Source organism: Salvelinus namaycush, chromosome 1, assembly GCF_016432855.1.
Source record: "Salvelinus namaycush isolate Seneca chromosome 1, SaNama_1.0, whole genome shotgun sequence".
In the NCBI taxonomy this organism is placed as follows: domain Eukaryota; kingdom Metazoa; phylum Chordata; class Actinopteri; order Salmoniformes; family Salmonidae; genus Salvelinus; species Salvelinus namaycush.
Window position 1 is genome coordinate 64,970,523 of NC_052307.1, and position 18,442 is coordinate 64,988,964.

The 18,442-nt window shown below is 43.4% G+C and overlaps 1 protein-coding gene across 2 annotated transcripts in view; it reads left to right on the top strand.

The window, feature by feature from the left end:
* The window catches only part of LOC120047364 (E3 ubiquitin-protein ligase NEDD4-like), a 57,332-nt gene that overhangs the window by 15,778 nt on the left and 23,112 nt on the right, over positions 1-18,442 (top strand). The window contains exon 2 of one of the 2 annotated variants that reach the window (XM_038992901.1): positions 1,479-1,523. The exons of the other annotated variant lie outside the window; for it this stretch is intronic. The gene's annotated coding sequence lies outside the window, so the exon portion shown is untranslated. The remainder of the gene's footprint in view (positions 1-1,478; positions 1,524-18,442) is intronic. 2 annotated transcript variants of the gene reach the window in all.

Here is an 18,442-nt window from a genome sequence, read left to right on the forward strand (position 1 = left end):
TGTTTGAATGAATGCTTACGAGCATGCTGCTGCCTACCACCGCTCAGTCAGACTGCTCTATCAAATCATAGACTTAATTATAATATAATAACACACAGAAATACGAGCCTTAGTTTCCAGATTTGACCATATTAATGACCTATCATTTCGAAAACAAAACGTTTATTCTTTCAGTAAAATACAGAACCGTTCCATATTTTATCTAATGGGTGGCATCCATAAGTCTAAATATTCCTGTTACATTGCACAACCTTCAATGTTATGTCATAATTACGTAGAATTCTGGCAAATTAGTTCGCAACGAGCCAGGCGGCCCAAACTGTTGCATACACCCTGACTCTGCATGCAATGAACGCAAGAGAAGTGACACAATTTCCCTTGTTTAATATTGCCTGCTAACATTAATTTCTTAACTAAATATGCAGGTTTAAAAAAATCTATACTTCTGTATATTGATTTTAAGAAAGGCATTGATGTTTATGGTTAGGTACATTTGTGCAACGATTGTGCTTTTTTTCGCAAATGCGCTTTTGTTAAATCATCCTTGTTTGGCGAAGTTGGCTGTCTTTGTTTGGAAGAAATGGTCTTCACACAGTTCGCAACGAGCCAAGCGGCCCAAACTGCTGCATATACCCAGACTCTGTTGCACAGAACGCAAGAGAAGTGACACAATTTCCCTTGTTAAAATAAATTCATGTTAGCAGGCAATATTAACTAAATATGCAGGTTTAAAAATATATACTTGTGTATTGATTTTAAGAAAGGCGTTTTATGGTAAGGTACACATTGGTGCAACGACGGTGCTTTTTTCTCGAATGCGCTTGTTAAATCACCCATTTGGCGAAGTAGGCTGTGCTTCAATGATAAATTAACAGGCACCGCATCGATTATATGCAACGCAGGACAAGCTAGATGAACTAGTAATATCATCAACCATGTGTAGTTAACTAGTGATTATGTTAAGATTGATTGTTTTTTATAAGATACGTTTAATGCTAGCTAGTACCTTACCTTGGCTCCTTGCTGCACTCGCATAACAGGTAGCCAGCCTGCCACGCACTCTCCTCGTGGAGTGCAATGTAATCGGCCATGATCGGTGTCCAAAAATGCTGATTACCAATTGTTATGAAAACTTGAAATCGGCCCTAATTAATCGGCCATTCCGATTAATCGGTCGACCTCTATTTCATTTGTTTATTTCTGGTCTCTGTAATTGTCACATCCACATATTTTGAATGATCCAGTTAACTCTATTTCATGAGGTCTACTGACCAGTATCAAGCAGTGAATGCCAGTTGCATGTATGACCTACAATACATAAAGGATGGTATGTTTGTGTGTATGTCACTGCCTCAGTAACATTTAGTCTAGACCTAGGTTGTTAACACTGGTGTTTTGTCCAAAAGTACAGACCTATGTTTTAACGTGATGAATACTAGTATACCTTTTTTATAGCAATTTGTCTCCATTAAATCCAGGTATTGGAAATAGAATATCCCCTTGGGTCTTATTAAGAGTGAAAGGTAGGCTATTTGGTTCTGAACACATTAAACTAACTGAAGTATGACCAAGCAGTGATTGTTTTAGTAGTGTTATTGTTTTGCCAACGGCCATATAGCTGAATAATTATGTGGGGCTAACTAGCCATGGCTCTGGCCTAGCTGCTGTTGATAGCATGGAGTGACAGAGTACTGCTGACTGATACCCAGGATAGTCTCACATCTAAGTGTGTAAAGATGGGGCCTCATCCAAACTTAAGAGGCCTGACTCAAGACTTTCATGTAAATTATAATTCATTGATATCAATGGAAGATTTGCGCAGATCTTAACCTACTGTACATGTACACAATATATCAGTGTTGATACTTTAGTGGCTCCTGAGATTTCCTGATACCCCCATGCCCATCATGGGTTGTTGTGGGAATAGTCACTATGTGGCACGTGGTTTGCGTGGGCGCCCTGACTGCGTCAGTCTCAACTGGTGAGTCATTATCACATCCAGCCTGTGCCACTTTCATAGCATTACAGTATGTAACTGACCTGCTGCAGGCCAGGCTGACAGTAATGCCCCAGAATAGCCCCAGCCTCACACAATAGCTTTTGGTTGATATGGAGTGGAATGTCAATGACAGCATAGCGGGAATTAAACCAACTACTGGCTGTTACATGAGGTGTTGAATGACAGGTGATGCCGCATATATCCCTTTGTTTTTCAGAGCTGCTTTATACATGAAAGTTGCCTGCTTATGTGCCGAGCTACTGTAGGAGTGAAGTTTGTTTGTAGTAGGTGTGAATGTTTAAACGTGAAAACAAAGCTGGGATCTAACCGATAAACAATTTGTTTTAGTTTCCCCCCCCCCACAAAATTCAAATCACAGTGCAGTTACCACAAAACATATTTTTGTTTTGTAGACGGTAGGCTATAAAGGCCTGGGGAAAGTTAGGAAGAGTCGAACTTTATGAATTTCTGTTATCGTTTTAATGGAAAGTGACATGTTTTCCATCCCTAGTTTGTAGATAATTCTTTATTACATTTTCCAGCACTTTGTTCTTTTTCAATTCTTCATTTTTGTACAGTGCAATCAGCTGAAGCTTTCATGTCTTTATCCGTACTTCGAAGTGTGCCGAGGGACTCAAGCATTCAGTTTGAGTTTGCTGACTTTTGATTTTTTGTATAGATATGTATATTTCTGTATCTACAGGGCTCACCTGTCAAAATAGTAATACAAAAAAAGTGTGTGTGTATTAGGACACCCATTCCTCAGTTTCATATAGAATTTTGCTGAAACTCATTCCTCTTGATTTCCTGTAATTCAATACCAGTGGGTAAAAATATGTGTGGGGGCACAGCGCAGGAGAAACATTAGAAGCATAGCTGCTGCTGGGAGCCAGTAGCGCCAGAGTCTTGAGTGAGTGGCCTGAAACAGAAATGAACAGTTCTCCATGCCAAAGAGACTCCTGTGTTCTTGTTTCTAGTGAGGTGACCAGGAGGACTGGGGCTTTTGGAAGAGGCAGGGGGGTGTCGGACGCGGTCTGTCTATATTTCAGAAGGCACAGTTGCGACAAGGCTGAGGTTTGGCTGGAATGGGAGTTCTGCCCTTTAAAGCCTTGGTGCAGCTCTCAGTGACTGGGTTGAGTTCAGCTCCTTAAAGAGGCGGACCACTGGGGTTACTTCAGTCTGAGGGGCTTGTGCGTTTGGGTCGTGGCTCCACAGAAGAGCACCTGACCTCCCCTGACTGCTAGCCTTACAGAGCAGCCCTGAGAGGAATGTAGGTTGTCACCAGAGCTATTTTGGCTATGTGCAGCCGCTAATGATTGTAATCACAGAGCAGAACGGGACTCGGAGAAGTTGCCTTGCCGCTGTTAGTTTTTCCTCCCCAGCAGGTCTCTTGCCATGCCATACTCACTACTGGCTCCCAGGGATTAGAGCGTTAGACGAATGGCACGTCGGCTCCGCTTGCACTTTGCGTCGAGGAGAAGCAACACGGATCCTCTATCAGAGAGCCTGAGCAGCCATGGTGAGGAGAGCGGTCTCTGTGTGTCAACCCGCAGCCCCGCAGAGAGCCTAGCACACAGCTCTGTCCACATGAAGGTGATTCCAGGGCAGCTAGCCTTGGCTTTGCCTCCCCTGTCACCGGAGTACGGTAATTTACAGCGCTACTCATCCGTATTTATACCCAAGGTGAACACCGGCACCGTCAGCAAGAAGAGTACTCTGCAGATCTCCCTGCAGCCCCGTGGCAAGCTGAATGGAGAGCTGGAGAACAGCACTGAGGGCGGGGAGCCAGGGGTCGGCGAGGTGGGAGCGGGCAGTGGCTCAGATGGGGGCTCCTGTAGAAGCAGCACGGCCAGTGACGCAGGCTACTGCAGCAGCAGCAGCATCTTTGAGCCAGAGCTCCCAGATCAGCGTAGGGCAGCCCAGGAGAGGAGTCTGCCCCGTAGGAAAGCCAGGGTCCCCCTGAGACGCTGCTCCTCCCTGGTTATATTTCCACGGAGCCCCTGTAATACACCACCAGCCTCCCCGGTCAGCCCTGTGGCTCTACCCGCCCTGCCTCCAGTCAGGGGCTCCTACCAGACTTCTCACCAGCTCCAGTTGTCCCCCAGTGAGCCCCTGCAGGAGGACGAGACGGGTACCTCGAAAGCGTCCATCGCCACGGCGATGAACGGCCTGCGACTCTCTAAGAGCAGCTTTCCGTCAGTGGAGTTCAGAGACGCCAGGCCCATGGTGCATTTTAACGTTCCGCTTCTGGATAAACCTAAAGACAAAATGGAGGAGTGTGAGAAGACTGACCGCTCTGAAAATTTAGACCGACACTCCAGTGTGCTACTGCACTTTGCACACCAGCGACTAATGTCTGGGAAGGCATCTACAAACAGAACAACAGTCAATGTTGAATGTCCTGAATCTCCAAACCAGGCCCCTCAGTCGGAGCGTGAATGTGGCCCTCGCCACATTAAGCTGTTTCACAGCACCTCGGCTTGCTTGCTCCCCTCAGCTAAACTTTCAGAGAGGAGCCAAAGTGCCGGTCGCGCAGACAATGGAAATGGACAGGAAATGCCTGAGCAAAACCATTGTCATCACGCCTTACAAAGGAGCTTTTCTCTGGAAGTCCCCTACCATAATACTGGTATTTCATGTCACGTTTCCAACCAAAAACTAGCTAACTCTCCATATGTGCACATCCATGTGTCCCACGGCTCTGGGGCAAGGGTCTCTAGCCCTGTCATTGACGTAAACACTAACCACAAAGGGGATCACATACAAAAGAGCCCTGCAAGAAAGACCATGGTGAGTTTTTTTCCTTCACTGGGTGAGGTAGGATAGGAGCTTAGCAAGGCTGAGAATAGAGAGAAATTAGGCCTATGCTTTGGCAAAATGTAGTAGAACGGGTGGTCCATTTATTGGTTAACTTATGGAATTGATGTTTTCAGCTGTGTAGTGTGATAGTGTATTGGCTCATTGTGGTTGGTCTGTATTTGTACCGTTCACTTCTAACCTAGTGAACGGTACAAAGATAGTGAACACCACAAAGTGGGGTATTTATGTTGTACTTGTTATGTTTATGTTGTACTTGTTACGTCACCCATAAGATGGGATATCTGAAATGCTCCATTAGATTCCATTTGAAATATATTGTGCTGTTTAGTAAAGCACTAAACTTACTCTCTAAGAGAGATGGCTGAGAGTTTGTGTGTAACTTTCAGTGATGTCCATTTGATAATGCTACCTCTTTAATTTCGCAATGCTACCTCTCTTAATTTCTGATGCCGTATGTAGTCTGTACCCAACATGTTGCTCTGTTTACTCAACCTTTGGGCTCCCTGCGAGCAAGCAGAAGCTAAGTTAGTAACTGAGAAGCGGGCTACAGCTAAGTCATGCGGTTAACAAGCCCAATGTGGACAAAATTTCAAAGGTATTCAGTTGTATAACAGTAAACCATTAACATACTTGAACCCAGCATAATGCTAAAGGAGAAAGAAAAGAAAGCCTCCCTCATGCGATACTTGTCTGCGGCGGCCTTGTGAGTGTTTGTGTACACACGTGCTTTGGTTAAGAGGGGTTCTCCGTTTTTATTATTCTATTAACGCTTTGAGTAATCAGTTTAAGTATTTACCCCTGGCTAAATTTAGTTGTGAGAAAATCAGCCCCCCCCCCCCGCTATAAATAAAGCTCCTCTGAAATATTCCCCCCGACTCCAGATAGTCTGTCCCGCTGTTGCACTGGCCAGCCCTATGAATTCAAATTGAACAACGTGATACTAGAGTAGCGCTCAGTTATGCCAGCCATCCGCAGGCCTGGGGATCATGTTATGTAGGTAGTGGGTGTTTGGCGACGGAGCCTTTTACAGTAAAAGGATGGTGTGTTCCCTTCCTCGCGGGTCCCCCTGCTAGACCGTGTTTGTAAAGCATCATGTGTCAGTCCTCCCCCTCTTTATCACTCATGCTCCCTCGCTCCATCTCCCTCTTTGCATTTAGCAGCTTGTCAAGTAAGACCTGCACCAGCAATTAGCCAGAGCTGTAACCTTTTAACAGCTGAACTCTTATATAATCTCATTTAGGACATGAGATCCCCTCCGCTCCATACCTCTTGCTTAAGCCCAGCAGGTCATAAGCATCGGTGCTCTTGTTTTTATGACTTATTTTAATCCAGTTGATAGCCTCTTAGAGAAGCTCCTCTGGAAACATAATCTGAACAACAGTTGCAAGACATGTTTATTACATTTATTCCACAGGACACTTTTGTTGACATTTTTGACTGGTATATTCAACTTTAATTAGCTCCAATCGGTACTGTTGCCTGGCAATGGCTTGTGCCATTTAAAGAGGGCTGACTGATGCCATGTGTTCCTGTATTTTGACTCTGTCTCAAAGTAAGAGTTATCTCTGATGTAGGGAAAACTAGATACTCAAAACGCTGGTGTATGTGTAGCCTGTCAGTGGAGCGTGAAGAGAAGGAAGACAAAAGCGTGCTGCCAGAATTGTGCCAGTGTGGTTTAGCCACGCAGAGAGAGCTTTGTTGTTGGAATCAGAGGCGAGCCCTCATGGCCTCCACTGTGGATACATCTCCTCCCCCTTTACTTTGTTGCTCTCGTTCTGTCTTTCCCACTCTCTTCTTCCCTCTGCCTCTGTGTCCCTTGCCCATCTCTCGTGAGCTGACCATATGCCTTTTGGACATTGACAAGGCTAAGCACCATCTTGATCTGAGCCCTGATACCTCACTGAGCCTGATAAGTGACCATTTCTCCTGGTCAGTCGATATACCTTAATCCCTATTTGGCTGTTTAAAGAGTAGCAGCCCCAGAATCACAATCAGCTCAGTGTTGTGGCCAAACACAGATGATAAACAAGACACCAAGCACAAGAATGAAGGAAATGAGATGAATGACCGTCTCATAATGTAAACATTGAATCTCCCTAATCATGCGATCAGTCCCCAGGTAGTGAATTTCAACAGAGTTCAAAGGTCATGCTCGTTATATGCATCCCATATATGCATCCCAAGCTGGTTAACTACAGTAATCGGACTCTACCGAAAATGAATAGCAGGTGACCGCATGTGTTGTTCCCTCTAATTTTTGCGGCACTGAGCAAATTTCAGGTCTGATGAGCACAAACTTCAACGTTGTGAAAATTCTCTGCAACTTCCGTTGTGAACACTGAGGTTGTACCCCCTTTAATTTACTGTTTTAACAGTGACCAGGTAGGCTACTGTGACTATTTGATCATAATCTAGGCCTACCATAAAATAAACTATGGAGAAAATGCATCAGATAACATTTTAACATGGAAACAGTGGTTCTATCATTCAGCCTACAGAAGGCCTACATTCCATGAGACTTTTGAAAAAAACATGCAGGGCTTGACATTAACCTTTTTATCCACTTGTCCTTCAGATGAGGTGGTGACTGAACATTCTTTTGATGCAAGAAACCACTTTACAAAGTAAAATGTATTATTATTCCCATACCATTATTACAGAGAATCAGACACATTATGCTACCCTCTGCCTATTGGCTGCTTATTCAAGCCTGTCTCAAAATACAACGCTGGCCCTTTAAGACATAAAAAAAGCTCTTTACCTGACTCGCTTTTCAAAGATGGCTATAAATGTTCACATTTTGTGCTCTTGTAGGAAGCAATCATTCCCAAATTTCTGACTACAAATTAGCTATAACTGGGCTAATAAATCACTAACTAGCAAAGAATATGAACAAATGTACACACGTGGCTCGCTTTGATCTCATAATCGTTCATGCTGTAACAGTCCAGTTCAAAGTGAATGGCACAAATCCATATATGGCAATGGTCGATTTGCATATAGGTATACTGCAGCTCTGATTGGTTATGGCGCACCGGTCTGTGTAGAGTGCAGGCCTTAGACCTGTCAATGCAATAGAAATCCTACTCCGATGTGCTCTGCCAACAAAATCTCTTGCATAGTTAAGTTTTGCATACTAATTATTTTTGTTTCGTTATGTTGCATTGAAAGTGGCTATTGCATTGATTCGATCACAATTCCCACAGTAAAGGGAAATGTTGATATTGTTAAATAATGGGGAGAACTCTAGAAAGTTGAGTGAAGTTCAATCTCGCGCTTCTCTGCGCAGGCTGATATTTCTTCTGCTTGGCAGTTCTGGGGGCGCAGATTAGAGGGAACATTGACCGCATGTACGTTTTTGTTCTTTTTTTGATGCACCAGAACATTTTTTTCTAAATTGCCTTAGATCAATATCAAGGTCATAAGGTTTACTATCAAAATTGTGTAATTTGTTCCCCCTGAACTCTTACCTTTTTTTATCTGGCCTGTGATCTAATCGAGATCTGAGGCAAAAAATACAAATGTGTATAAGACCTCTTGTCTTGATGGATTTAGCTCCAGTAGAGAGAATAAATACAAAGTGAGTAGAGCATATGGGAACAGTTTTTAAGATGAGAAAGGATTATGTGATTCGTCTTGTTTTCCATGTTGAGAGGCACACTTAATGTCCATGGATAGGTGTATGGACGTTTGAGCAGTACAGTATGCCTGGCTGACCCAGTTTTTCTGCAAGCTGTGGTTTTGGAAGCTGCTACAGGAAGGGGCTTTGTTTTGTGGCAGAGTGGCTGCAGAGCAGGTGCATCCAGACCAGAGGACCCCACATGCAGACTCAGCTTTGTCCCTCTCTGTGGTGGTTTGTTGGCAGGCAGACTCTCTCCATGGAGCAGAAAATTGTCCTCTTCTCCTGCACAGACCATTAACTAACTCCTTGCAGTTGAAACACTTGGCCAAGGCATCCTTTCCCTTACATTACCATCACAACTGAGGCTTAAAAACAGAGGCTAATTGCAAAGCATTCTTTAACTTATAATTATTTTTTATACATACAGGTAAGTGGATGTTTTATCTGATAAACCTCATCAAAACAAATCACTCTGGCCTTTCTCTACCCTATAATGGGAAAGGTCTGTTCAGTAGGAGCTGCACTTATTCAGAATTCTACACAGCTTTTTCATTGTTTTCTATTTTCATTATTGAACTTTTCTTTTTTTAAAGGACATTCTTTATGACAAGATAATATATCCACCACACCGGGGCTCCAGAGACCGAGAGAGAGAATTCCTCTACTTTGTGGTTTGACCTTAATTCTCAACATTTGATGTGTTTTCCTGAGAGAACCAGGACATGGAAGAGGAAGATTATGAGTAATATAGTCTAGTACTTTCACATTTTGGATGGACTGTTTACTGCTCTGTTTGTGTAGAGGCCTTCCGTACATTTGTTTTTGAAAACCAGTTCAGACATTGAGTCAGACAAGGAATATACATTTAGAAACACTATACCTTTTGAAGTGGACTAAATGTTTTAGTTTAGTTTATTAATCTGACCATAAAAAAAAAAACAAGCACACATAAAACCTGAAAAAGCCATACACAGTATGGCAGTGAAATAATAAAACAGAAAAGAACAACAATCTATCTCATCATTCCAGTTACATCATAAATGTTATTCATATGGGCTAAGAAGACATCAAACATATTTTTACTTTATTTTTTAAAGCTGCCCAGAGAGGATGTTGTTTTTATGGGCAGAGGCAACTCATTCCATTCTGAGGCTCCAGTATACAAGAAAGTACCTTTCCCAGCATTACTCCTGAACCTGTATAAGCACACATCAGCAACACCTGATCTGGTGCTGTGATTGTGTACATCCCTAACACGAGGAAAGTAATCACTTAGATATCTGGGCGCAGGACCATAAATACTCCTGTAAACCAAACCTAGTCTAATCTGGGACACCCTAGCCTCAACAGGCAGCCAGTTTAGTTCCTGAAAGCAGCTCCTGTCTATGTGAGTACGTGGTCTCACCTTCAATACTACCCTGATCAGCTTATTCTGGGCTATCTGGAGCTTCCCCTTCATAAGTTTAGATAAGCCCCCAAACCAGGAAGTACTAGCATAGTCAAAATGGCATTGAATGAGGGCAGTAGCTAGCACTTTCATGGAGTCCTTATCAAGCAGCTTGGACTTTCTAGCCAAAAACTTAGTCCTGGCGTTAACCTTCCCTAGCACTTTATTGGCCATGCTCACACCTCCCAAGCTTCCATCAAGGATACATCCCAAGTAGCTAACAGAGGTTTTAGTAGTCAGCACCTCACCCCCTAACTCCACTCTGATTTCAGACGACCTACACAATTTAGGTCTGGATCCAAAAATAATTGCTTCAGTTTTCCCCAAGTGCAGAGAGAGCTTATTATCTCCAAGCCATTTGTTAATGTTAGAAAGCTCTGTGCTAAGAATGGTCTCCAACATAGTTTTACTTTTGTGAGACACAAGAAGTGTAGAGTCATCCGCATAAAGAAAAAGACTGCAAAAACAAGCATCTTTCATATCATTAATATACAATAAAAACAGCAGAGGCCCAAGCACGCTCCACTGCGGAACGCCACAAATCATTGGTTTTGCCTGAGACAGTGAACCATTAACCTCTACTACTTGCTCCCTTCCTGATAAATAGGACTTTACCCAGCCTAGAGGGAAACTGCTTAACCCCAGTGCCTCCAGTTTGGAGATTAGGAGACAGTGGTTAACTGTATCAAAGGCCTTCTGTAGGTCAAGCAGTACCATTCCACACAGATTTCCCCCATCAAGCTCTTTCCTAATGAAGTCAGTCAAGTAAAGTAGACATGAATCAGTGGAGTATGTTTTTCCAAAAACTGACTGAAAATCATACATTAGACCCTGTTTGTTGACATATTCATACATTTGCTCATATACAACTCTCTCCAGGATCTTTGATGTTACGGAGGATAGATACAGGCCTATAATTCCCAGGGTCAGATTTTATCCCCTTCTTATATAGAGGTATAACTTTAGCTTGTTTCATGTCCCTGGGAAAGGTACCTTGTTCATGAGAGAGATTAACGATATGCGTAGTACAAGGGCCAATTTGCTCAGCAGAAACCTTGCAGGAATATTATCCAGGCCTGTGGCTTTGGAGCATTTAAGCTTTGCCAGCATACTGACTATTTTGGCTGTTTCTACCTTTGCAAAAGAAAAAGAGTTTGGCTGAACCCCTAACTCTACATAATACTTCTTGACTTGGTTGCTTCCATACAAACCAGAACTGGTGGGCAGCTTGCTAACCAGCTTGCTGCAACAGAAGTTAAAAAAAGAGTTGAATTCATTGTCAACCTCTGCTTTTTCATATACCATCTCCCACTTGATGTTCAGTCCAATACTGTTTTAGTTTGTTTTTGGTAGTACTAATACAGCCTAGTTCCTTAAATGATTTCCAAAGCTTTTTAGGGTAATTTTTGTTCTCAATTATTTTCTCAGCAAAGTAACCCCTCTTAGCTTTATCCATCCTGCTCTGTGCTTCATTTCTGTGACGTTTATATAGGACAAAATCATGCTGCTCTTGAGAGTTCTTACATTTTTTGAAGTCCTTATTCCTTGCTTGGATAGATTCTAGAATTTCATGATTAAACCAAGGCCTAGATCTCTGCTTTACCCTGACCCGTCTAATGGGAGCCATCACATTCACCACATCAAGGAATCTACATTTAAAGACTTCCCAGGCACTGTCTACCCCTACACTATCTTGCATAGGTGACCAGTCAATTTTACCCACTTCCTCCCTAAATTTATCAACACAGTATTTTGAGTCCTCTGATTCAAACAGTTTTGTGACACTTAAATATATCCATAAAAATCCCCCTTGTGCAAAATGTAATAAAATGATCACTGAGTCCATATACTATTACTCTACTCTGCGATATTTTAGATTTATCAGACACCAATATTAAGTCAATCGTACTTTGCACTGTTTCACATATCCCGGTGGGATCTTTTATCATTTGGGTTAGAGCAAGTAATCTACAAAAGTGCATAAATACATTGTGGGTTGGGCTATTCTTTTTGCAGACATCAGTATTGAAATCCCCTAACAAAATTATTTCCTTCAACAGGAGGAAATATGAACTTTGCACATATGAACTTTGTTTCATCTCATCAGTTATAATTGTTTTATCCTTTATGTATACCATTAAATGCTGAGAAATTAATAATAATTAATAATGACTGGTCAATTGGAGTGTATTTGAACCTAGCTCGGTAATAGCAATAACAAACGTTCATGTTTTATATTTTTGATTGAAGAAATCCAAGCTCATACTTGACAGTTTGAAAATTACCCATTTTAAAATCCAGACTTATTTCACCAGATAGAAACCGTTTTTAAAAATTGTGTTATTCCAACAACAAAACCTTGAAGTTGGCCTTCTTTTGCCTGCCTTTTTGTCTGGTGGCTTTGAATCCATCATACACATACACTTCCTCTCTTTTTGAATACAATCACAATGCTGAATATCCAATATTTGGAAATAGAAATAATGATGATGACTAAGTAAAGATTTGCAAACTTGAGAAAATAACATTATCATTGCTATGACCTAGTCAGAAATACACGATATGTACAAAAGTATGTGGACACACCTTCAAATGACTGGATTCGGCTATTTCAGCCACAGCCATTACTGACAGGTGTATACAATCGGGCACACAGCCATGCAATCTCCACAGACAAACATTGGAAGTATATGGCCTTACTGAAGAGCTCAGTGACTTTCAACGTGGCACCGTCATAGGATGCCACCTTTCCAACAAGTCAGGACATCAAGTTTCTGCCCTGCTAGAGCTGCCCCAGTCAATTGTAAGTGCTGTTATAGTGAAGTGGAAACATCTAGGAGCAACAATGGCTCAGCCGCGAAGTGGTAGGCCACACAAGCTCACAGAACGTGAATGCTGAAGCGCATAGCGCGGAAAAATTGTCTGTCCTCGGTTGCAACACTCACTACCGAGTTCCAAACTGCCTCTGGAAGCAACGTCAGCACAAGAACTGTTCGTCGAGAGCTTCATGAAATGGGTTTCCATGGCCGAGCAGCCGGAGACAAGCCTAAGATCACCATGAGCAATGCCAAGTGTCGACTGGAATGGTGTCAAGCTCACCGCCATTGAACTCTGGAGCAGTGGAAATGCGTTCTCTGGTGTGATGAATCACACTTCACCGTCTGGCAGTCCGACGGGTTTGGGGGATGCCAGGAGAACGCTACCTGCCCGTATGCATAGTCCTAGCTGTAAAGTTTGGTGGAGGAGGAATAATGTTCTGGAGCTGTTTTTTATGGTTCGGTCTAGGCCCCTTAGTTCCAGTGAAGGGAGATCTTAACCCTACAGCATACAATAACGTTCTAGATTATTCTGTACTTCCAACTTTGTGGCAACAGTTTGGAGAAGGCCCTTTCCTGTTTCAGCATGACAATGCCCCCATGCACAAAGCAAAGTCCATACACAAATGGTTTGTCGATCAGTGTGGAAGAACATGCATGGCATGCACAGAGCCCTGACCTCAATCCCATCGAACACCTTTGGGATGAATTGGAATGCCGACTTTGAGCCAGGCTTAATTGCCCAACATCAGTGCCCGACCTCACTAATGCTCTTGTTTTATTTAAAAATATATATAAAAATCACCTTTAACCATGTAGGCCAGTTGAGAACAAGTTCTCATTTACAACCCAAGATAAAGAAAAGCAGTGCGACAAAAACAACAGTTACACATAAACATACGTACAGTCAATAACACAATAGAAAAATCTATGTCCGGTGTGTGCAAATGTAGAAGAGTAGGGAGGTAAGGCAATAAATAGGCCATAGAGGTGAAATAATTACAATTTAGCATTAACACTGGAGTGAAAGATGTGCAGATGATGATGTGCAAGTAGAGATACTGGGGTGCAAAAGAGCAAGAGGCTAAATAACAATATGGGGTTGAGGTAGTTGGGTGTGCTATTTACAGATTGGTGTGTACAGGTACGGTGATCGGTAAGCTGCACTGACAGCTGATGTTTAAAGTTAGAGAGGGGGTTCCAGTCATTGGCAGCAGAGACCTGGAAGGAAAGGCGGCCAAAGGAAGTGTTGGCTTTGGGGATGACCAGTGTAATATTCCTGCTGGAGTGCGTGCTACGGGTGGGTGTTGCTATGGTGACCAGTGAGCTGAGATAAGGCGGGGCTTACCCTAGCAAAGACTTATAGATGACCTGGAGCCAGTGGGTTTGGCGACGAATATGTAGTGAGGACAAGCCAACGAGAGCATACAGGTCGCAGTGGTGGGTAGTATATGGGGCTTTGGTGACAAAATGGATGGCACTGTGATAGACTACATCCAGTTTGCTGAGTAGTGTTGGAGGCTGTTTTGTAAATGACATTGCCGAAGTCAAGGATCGGTAGGATAGTCAGTTTTACAAGGGTATGTTATGCAGCATGAGTGAAGGAGACTTTGTTTGTCGTTGTCCACATATTCTAAGTCAGAACCGTCCAGAGTAGTGATGCTAGTCGGACGGGCGGGTGCGGGCAACAATCGGTTGAAGAGCATGAACTTAGTTTTGCTAGCATTTTTGGAGGCCACGGATGGAGTGTTGTATGGCATTGAAGCTTGTTTGGAGGTTTGTTAACAGTGTCCAAGGAAGGGCCAGATGTATACAGAATGGTGTCTTTTGCTTAGAGGTGGATCAGAGAATCGCCAGCAGCAAGAGCGACATCATTGATGTATACAGAGAAAAGAGTCGGCCCGAGAATTGAACCCTGTGGCACCCCCATAGAGACTGCCAGAGGTCCGGACAACAGGCCCTCCGATTTCACACTGAACTCTGTCTGAGAAGTAGTTGGTGAACCAGGCGAGGCAGTCATTTGAGAAGCCAAGGCTATTGAGTCTGCCGATAAGAATGCGGTGATTGACAGAGTCGAAAGCCTTGGCCAGGTCGATGAAGACGGCTGCACAGTACTGTCTTTCATCGATGGCGGTTATGATATAATTTTCGACCTTTAGCGTGGCTGAAGTGCACCCATGACCAGCTCGGAAACCAGATTGCATAGTGGAGAAGGTATGGTGGGATTCGAAATGGTCGGTGATCTGTTTGTTAATTTGGCTTTCGAAGAGTTTAGAAAGGCAGGGCAGGATGGATGTAGGTCTATAACAGTTTGGGTCTGGAGTGTCTCCCTTTGAAGAGGGGGATGACCTCGGCAGCTTTCCAATCTCAGGGGCTCTCAGACAATACGAAAGAGAGGTTGAACAAGCTATAGGGGTTACAACAATTTCGGCGATTCATTTTAGAAGGAGAGGGTCCAGATTGTCTAGCCCAGCTGATTTGTAGGGATCCAGCTTTTGCAGCTCTTTCAGAACATCAGCTATCTGGATTTGGGTGAAGGAGAAGCGGGGGGGGGGGGGGGGGGCGGGCTTGGGCAAGTTGCTGCAGTGGGTGCTGAGCTGTTGGCCGGAGTAGGGGTAGCCAGGTGGAAAGCATGGCCAGCTGTAGAAAAATGCTTATTGAAATGATTGATTATGTAGCTTTATCGGTGGTGACAGAGTTTCCTAGCCTCAGTGCCGTGGGCAGCTGGGAGGAGGTGCTTTTATTCTCCATGGACTTTAGTGTCCCAAAACTTTTGGGAATTAGTACTACAGGATGCAAATTTCTGTTTGAAAAGCTAGCCTTAGCCTTCCTAACTGACTGAGTATATTGGTTCCTGACTTCCCTGAAAAGTTGCATATCGCTGGGGCTATTCGATGTTAATGCAGAACACCACAGGATGTTTTTGTGCTAATCAAGGGCAGTTAAGTCTGGGGTGAACCAAGGGCTATATCTGTTCTTAGCTCTACATTTTTTGAATGGGGCATGCTTATTTAATATGGCGAGGAAAGCACTTATTTAAAGAGCAACCAGGCATCCTCTACTTACGGGATGAGGTCAATATCCTTCCAGGATACCCAGGCCAGGTCGATTAGAAAGGCCTGCTCGTAGAAGTGTTTTATGGAGCGTTTGACAGTGATGAGGGGTGGTCGTTTGACCGCGGACCCATCACGCACGCAGGCAATGCGTGCGTGCGTCCAATGGTTACGGATTTAGGGTTGTACCTGGTAGGTTCCATAATAATTTGTGTGAGATTGAGGGCATCTAGCTTATATTGTAGGACGGCTGGGGTGTTAAGCATATCCCAGTTTAGGTCACCTAACAGTATGAACTCTGAAGATAGATGGGGGCAATCAATTCATATATGGTGTCCAGGGCACAGCTGGGGGCTAAAGGGGGTCTATAACAAGCGGCAACGGTGAGAGACTTGTTTCTGGAACGGTGGATTTTTAAAAGTAGAACCTTGAATTGTTTGGACACAGACCTAGATAGCTTGCAGAGTTCTGTCATACTATCTCTGCAGTAGATTGCAACTCCGCCCCCTTTGGCAGTTCTATCTTGTCGGAAGATGTTATAGTTAGGGATGGAAATTTCAGGATTTTTGGTGGCCTTCCTAAGCCATGATTCAGACACGGCTAGGACATCAGGGTTGGCGGAGTGTGCTAAAGCAGTGAATAAAACAAACTTAGGGAGGAGGCTTCTGATGTTAACATGCATGAAATCAAGGCTTTTCCGGTTACAGAAGTCAACAAATGAGAGTGGCTGGGGAATGAGAGTGGTGCTGGGGGCTGCAGAGCCTGGGTTAACCTCTACATCACCAGAGGAAGAGAGGAGGAGTAGGATAAGGGTATGGCTAAAGGCTATAAGAACTGGTTGTCTAGTGCGTTCGGAACAGAGAGTAAAGGGAGCTGATTTCTGGGTGCGGAAGAATAGATTAAAGGTATAATGTACAGACAAGTGTATGGTAGGATGTGAGTGCAGTGGAGGTAAACTAAAGGCATTGACTGACGAAGAGACAGGTTTTGTCTCTAGAGGCACCAGTTAAACCAGGTTAGGTCACCGCATGTGTGGGGGGTGGAACAAAAGGGCTATCTAAGGCATATTGGGCAGGGCTAAGGCTGAAATAAGACAATTATTAACCAAAACCGCAATAGACGAGGCATATTGACATTAGGGAGAGTCATGTGTAGCCGAGTGATCATAGGGTCCAATGAGTAGCACTCGATGAGTCAGGGAGCCAAGTCCGTAGTCGCTGCTACGCTAGGCAAGCAGGAGACACGGCGATTCAGACAGCCAGCGGGCAGGGGCTAACAGATGTGCATCCGGCGACGTCGCAACGGAAGAGCCTATTGAAACCACCTCGGACAGTTACGACAGACCAGAGCCTTTAGCTCAGTGTGGATGTTGCCTGTAATCCATGGCTTCTGGTTGGGGTATGTACTAGAGGTCGACCAATTAATCGGAATGGCCGATTAATTAGTGTCGATTTCAAGTTTTCATACCTATCGGTAATTGGTATTTTTGGACACCGATTTGCCGATAAAAAAAAATATATATATATATATATACATTTTTTATATATATATATATATTTTTTACACCTTTTATTTAACTAGGCAAGTCGGTTAAGAACACATTCTTATTTTCAATGACGGCCTAGGAACGGTGGGTTAACTGCCTTGTTCAGGGGCAGAACGACAGATTTTTACCTTGTCAGCGCGGGGATTCATTTTTGCAATCTTCCGGTTACTAGTCCAACGCTCTAACCACCTGCCTTATATTGCACTCCACGAGGAGCCTGCGTGACAGGCTGACTACCTGTTACGCGAGGGCAGCAAGAAGCCAAGGTAAGTTGCTAGCTAGCATTAAACTTATCTTATAAAAAACAATCAATCTTAACATAATCACTAGTTAACTACACATGGTTGATGATATTACTAGTTTATCTAGCGTGTCCTGCGTTGCATATAATCGATGCGCCTACTTCGACAAACGGTGATGATTTAACAAGCGCATTTGCGGAAAAAAGCACTGTCGTTGCACCAATGTACCTAACCATAAACATCAATGCCTTTCTTTAAAATCAATACACAAGTATATATTTTTAAATCTGCATATTTAGTTAATATTGCCTGCTAACTTTAATTTCTTATAATTAGGGAAATTGTGTCTCTTCTCTTGCGTTCCGTGCAAGCAGTCAGGGTATATGCAGCAGTTTGGGCCGCCTGGCTCATTGCGAACTGTGTGAAGTCCATTTATTCCTAACAAAGGCCGTAATTAATTTGACAGAATTGTACATAATTATGACATAACATTGAAGGTTGTACAATGTAACAGCAATATTTAGACTTATGGATGCCACCTGTTAGATAAAATACGGAACTGTTCCGTATTTCACTGAAAGAATAAACTTTTTGTTTTCGAAATTATAATTTCCGGATTCGACCATTTTAATGACCAAAGGCTCGTATTTCTGTATGTTATTATGTTATAATTAAGTCTATGATTTGATAGAGCAGTCTGACTGAGCGATGGTAGGCAGCAGCAGGCTCGTAAGCATTCATTCAAACAGCACTTTCGTGCGTTTGCCAGCAGCTATTGCGCTGTTTATGACTTAAAGCCTATCAACTCCCGAGATTAGGCTGGTGTAACCGATGTGAAATGGCTAGCTAGTTAGCGGGGTGCGCGCTAATAGCGTTTCAAACATCACTCGCTCTGAG